The sequence below is a fragment of the Nycticebus coucang genome, chromosome 20, assembly GCF_027406575.1.
Source record: "Nycticebus coucang isolate mNycCou1 chromosome 20, mNycCou1.pri, whole genome shotgun sequence".
NCBI lineage: Eukaryota > Metazoa > Chordata > Mammalia > Primates > Lorisidae > Nycticebus > Nycticebus coucang.
In genome coordinates, this window is record NC_069799.1 from 2,528,424 (window position 1) to 2,534,275 (window position 5,852).

The following is a 5,852-nucleotide window of genomic DNA, read 5'->3' on the forward strand; positions in this document are numbered from 1 at the left end:
GCCATTTAGAATACAATGCTAGGTTAGCTAAAGGGAAGCCATTATGCTTCCTGTATACTTTCAGCTTGTTCTGTCTTAAAAGTTTAGAATTAACCTGCTGCCACAGCTGCTGGGAGCAAGATTAGGAAAGGACTTTGGGGCCAGCCTGCGGTCTCCTGGGCCAACCCCCTTGTCCAGCCTTGGCGCGGCTCACCCTGCTCCACACTGGCGGCCACCAGGGCCCCATAGTGAGCCAGGAGGACCACTACTTGGAGCTATGAGAGTGGCGGTGCAGTTTGAGAAGGCAAACCTGGTCCACTGCGTCTTCTTCCATGAGGCCAAGAAGCAGAGTTTTGCTGTTCAATCTGGCGGAGCTATTGGTGTAGTAGTGAAAGGCCCAGATGGCAGGAATCCCATCTCATTTAGAATGGATGACAAAGGAGAAGTGAAGTGCATTACATTTTCCTTAGAAAATAAGATTCTAATTTTTGTAACTTCCTTCCTGTAATTCTCAGCTGGAATACACCCAGGTGTACAAGACTAAGAATGCCAGCATTCTAGGATCCTGCTGGACCAGTTCCACTGAAATTGTCTTCATAAAAGATCAAGGAATCGAGTTTTACCGGATATTACCAGAGAAGCAGACTCTGAAACTCCTGAAGAGTCACAACATGTACTGTCCTGAGAGCTCTGTGATCCTGCTACCTTTCACAGTCCTTGAGAATGTCCTGCAGCCTTTTTATTTTAGGGCTGACACTATGTCAAGGCTGCCCAAGTTTGAGATTGAATTACCAGCTGCACCTATGTCAACTAAACTTAGCCTGTCTGAAAGAGTTACTGCAATGGCTACCATATATGGGCAGCTGCATGTCCTCTTCTTAAGGTACCACTCTCGGACCTCCAGTAGCACAGGGTGGAGGTGGTCCTCTATCATCTGCCTTGAGAAGGTGCCTGCAAGGAGGGGTGCATGTTAAAGTGAAGTCGAATGGGGAAGTTTGCCCTAAATGTGGTGGACAACCTGATGGTCGTTCATCACCAGGGTTCAGAGACATCGGTCATATTTGACATCAGGTTACAGGGAGAGTTTGGTGGCACTGTCACCTTCCACCATCCAGTGCTTCCAGCAAGATTGATCCAGTCCTATCAGATCCCTATGGCAGGTCCAGCTGCTGTGACCAGCCAGTCTCCAGTTCCCTGCAAACTCTATTCTTCATCCTGGATTGTCTTTCAACCTGACAGCATTATCAGTGCAAGTCAAGGTTACCTCTGGAATCTCCAGGTGAAATTGGAGCCCATTGTACACCCACGTGCTGTCACCCTTTGTGGACAAGGAGATGCCTCACAAATTTGTGATAGCTGTGCTGATGGAGTATATTCGCTCTCTTAACCAGTTTCAGATTGCAGTACCGCATTACTTACTCGAGCTTGTCATCAAGACACTCGTCCAGCACAACCTCTCCTACACGCTGCACCAGTTCCTGCAGTACCATGTCCACAGCAACTCCAAGCCTTTGGCATGTCTGCTCTTATCTCTAGGGAGTTTTTATCCACCTGCTCATCAGCTGTCCCTGGATATGCTGAAGTAGCTTTCGACAGCAAATGATGAAATGCCAGAAGTTCTTCTTTCCAACCACCAAGTGTTAGCCGTCTTAAGGTTTATCCAGAGCACTGGTGGCCACAACAACATTTCTGCACAAAAATTTTTAGATGCTGCAAAGCAGACCAAAGACAATATGCTTTCCTATACCATATTCCAGTTTTTTAAACAGTGAAACCAGCGTTTGTAAGGGAGCCTTAATTTCACACTAGGTGAACACTGTGAAGGACGTGTTACTTTTTTCAAGCAGGTTTTTGGGGACCAAGCTCTAATGAGGCCCACTACGTTCTGAAATCATTTGCTAGGGTTTTTTTTTTTTTAATATATAAAAATATGCACTCTACCCAGGGTGACAGCTTGAGGCTCTATCTCAAAAAAAAAAAAATGTACAAAGTTAATTTATTGCATTAATACAGCCCTTTAATTAAACTAAAAAAAGAAAAAAGAAAAGGACTTTGTGGAAAAGGAGACCACGTGTCAGAACAGGCTGACCACAGAGTGCTGAGACAAGATCAACTGGACAACATGTTGTTTGCTGATGAGCACTGAGTAATTTGACTTGCACATGGCTTGCTGTCTGCCACAAACCTCCCTGCCTTTGCCTCTTCCCCTTATACATGGCTCAGGAAGCAGGAAGGGATGAGATGGTCTTTGAGATGATCGTTCACCATCTCCTCCTGTGCTGACACTTGAATAAACCACTTTCCCTCACCTACACTCGCCTCTTGAGTCTGATTCTCAGGTGGTGAGTGATCACCAGGTCCTGTTACCAGATTGTGTGTTTTCGTTTTGTGCTTAGAAAATATGATCCTCACATGACTTCATTGCTGGCAATAATGTTGCTGTCCACTGGGCTTCTAGTCGATGACGCAGAGGCAGCACCGCAGACGAAATGATTGATTTATTAAGGGATGGCTGGTGCTCGCTCAGGCACAACAGCAATCCCTTGTCTTTATTCACTTTCTTACATACCCAAACTCATCAGATAAAAATAATCCAAGAATAAAGAAGACAAAAGGTAAAGAGTCCTTATCAGCATTAATACCGCAAAGTATGCACACACCTTTCTAAGCTAAGAATATCCTATTTGGAGATAAACAACAATGGAGATGAACCACAAAGGGCTGGGTTGTCTGTTCTGTTTGCCGCTTCCCTGTATGTCTAACTGAAAGTTATTGTGTAAAGAAAGGTAGGGAATTAAGTGCAATGGTCCATTGCCCCAGGCAGATGATCTGTCTCCAGTTACATCGAGCTGGGAGAGAATATCCCCCCAAACTCACATCTAGCCCAAGTACTGGAAATGTTCCTTCTCAGAACCTCGTACCTCAAGGTGCACAAATGAGACTGATTCACCTTACAAGAGTGCAGGGGACTGTGTACCCTCACAATAAAGGATTTCTTGAGAAGTTGTTGTGCTCTACAACCCCATGGCAAAACCACATTGGAAATACTCATAAGACCTAAGGAGGCAGATGCCATTTGCTCAGCTAGTTCCTATAGGATAGCTACAAAGCTGGACTCTGAAGCCTGAGCAATCTGGTTGACCCCCTTGAAATCCTTGTGTGACCCCCCCTTGAAATCCTTGTGTGCAAACATTTATTATGACTCCAAGTAGGTCTTAGTTAGTTGGCAATACTCAAGAAGCTTGGTTTGATTACTTCCTGAAGCCCATGAAATCATTGGAAATAATGTTGTGAAAAGTATGGCACCCAAGGCAGTTGCTGTTTTTGTGGTTGTTAGTAATAAAACTTCATCTTTGTACACATTGTTAGAGAAGAACAGAATTCTGAATTATTTGTATTGGAATTATGTGACTGAGGTAAGAAGACGGGGGGTGGGTTAGGGTGGGGGGCAACAGAAAGCAGGTTTCCTTTACTTTATTACATTTTTCTCAGGCCAGAACTAAGATTGTATTTCCTCTACTCACAGCTCTTTTGCTCTCTCCTCAGTTGGAATGTCCTTTGTGCTGTCACCATTTGGACATGTCCTGCTCATTTTTCATCCAGCTCAAATAACATCTCCTCTGTTACACTTGCCTGCTTGGGTTTCTTGACACAGAAATTTTTTTTGTACCTAAATTTCATCATTTCACAAACGAATAGTACTTGTAATGTACCTGTTTATATTTCCCTCTTCACTAGACCATGTGCTCTTTGAAGACCAGGACTGTGTCCTCATTATTTTTGTACATCACATACCTGCTACCCTCTCATTTGTGGAATAAATAAATAAATAAATAGATGGGTGAATGAGTTAATCTATTGTCTAAAACCAGTAGTAAAGCTGGGTGACAAGACTTTTTTCTTTCAAATGCTGTTTGCCAAATCTACATGCAGATGATGGAGAGAAGAATGCACATTTCATTCACGTTTGACCACAATTAAAAGAACAAACAACAAGAGGCTGTTTATATATCCAACTGGAATTCCTGAGCTTACTATATCCATCAGAAAGCACTGTTTGGAAAGGCTCTAATGCTACACACAATACGATTCACCCCCAAGCTTTGCAGCCTCCAAAGGCAAACTCCCCATATGTCCCAAATGTCACCTGTGTGTAAAGCCACGCAGGGGTATAAGTGATGGGGATAGGAGTGGCAATTCTATAATTAGGTCAGCTGTGGGCATGATGTCAATTTCTGATGCTCCGTATATTTTCTGTGCTACAAAAGGACAGGCAGTACAGCTGGGCCAATAAATCAACAGACAGAGCAAAAAGTCTCCTTTGTAATTTAGAAATTATTGGATTTTTATGTCATCCTTGCAGTTACCTAACTGTAGGATTTGAATAGTACCCGAAAAATGTAACATAATCTATGTCTTTTTTTCTTCCTCCCCCTCCCCCATTGATGTAGCTAGTTTTCCAGACGGCTGCATACATAGCACAATAATGTGGGTAAGTGCTCACCACTGTGCCCTGCCTTAGGCCTGAACAGTTAATAGCTAGACTGGAGCCCAGAAGCAAAGGGTAGTTTATATGTGTTTTCTTTACATATGAACTTTGATACCCTCATACCGCATTTCAAAGATCAGTGCATTTTTAGAAAAATCAAGAATTTTGCTCGTTACCGAATTTCTTATCAATGTTATAGAAGTTCCCTTAATAAAAAGGAAAGCAGATTGAGCTAGAAAAAAGTTCTTACTAAGGAATAAAGCAGATTCTACTGTAGTAGGATATTGTAAGGAAGGGAGGATAGAAATTTCCCCAAGGTTTATTGACATATAAACTACATAGGACCAGAAATCATTAGAATATAAATGTCATTCTAAAACAACTGAGGAGAGCCTTGCTTGGTGCCATTTCTTATAATTATATATAGGCTGGGAATCTGGAATAAGGTATCAGAATTTAAAGCTTGTTTATGAAAAGTGCTAAGCAGCAGGCCTTTTGGCTTTAACCTTTTTAATATTCTGGAAGCTAATTGTCCAGACCCTCTCATCCTTCCAGGTTAACGAAGTGACTAACAGGTCACAATAGAAAATGATTGCCCAATCAAACCATGAAAAACCAGCAAAAACAGAAAATAAAAACAAAACAAATGAAAGGTTGGAAGTTACATAGGCTTTTATTGTCTTCCAAAGAACGTACAGCAACATTAGTGTTCCCTTGTCTCCTTGTGATGGATTGCAGAAAGAATCAGAAAAGGCGCAACGTGAATCTGTTCTCAGGACAATGATTGTAATCAAAATAGGAAATGGTACAAATGTAAGCCATTCTCCTTGCAGTTTAAAGATTATAAATCCCTTATTCATCTGTTATGATCCAGGGGCCTACTTGTGTTTTTTATGTTTTTTTTACGTGCTTGGAATTTTAAAACTGGGATGTGAAGGGGCTACAGCTGTTCTGTTTTTTATTTTGATGTTTAATCCCCACTTGGAACATTGCACCCTGGTTTCTCCCTCTGCCCGTCTGCAGCCCAAGCCTGTTGCCAGCGACTCTCACGTGAGAAATCCTGCTCATTCTGGTCTCCTCCTCTCTGAGCATCAAAACACGTCACCTACTCCTGGCAAGGGCTCAGGAAAAACTCAGGAGTGCTTGCCCCAGTATTTTGCTCTTTCTAAGAGAATCGATCTATTCTCATGATCGTCATGCAACATAAAATGCAAGTGGGAGGTGCAGTAGATTCGGACCCAGAAGACCTAGATTTTTATCCTCAATGTGCCTCTTTCTATGAGTGTGACTTTCCTTCTTTGAGCTTTTGATTTCTTATTAGGAAAACAATTGCTCTACCTACTCCACAGGGTTGTGCTGAAGATGAGGAGAGCCCATGTATGTG

At 42.5% G+C, this 5,852-nt stretch overlaps 1 pseudogene; it reads left to right on the plus strand.

The window, feature by feature from the left end:
* Window positions 1-329: 329 nt before the first annotated feature.
* On the plus strand, window positions 330-1,847 carry LOC128572861 (regulator of MON1-CCZ1 complex-like; annotated as a pseudogene).
* Window positions 1,848-5,852: the final 4,005 nt, after the last annotated feature.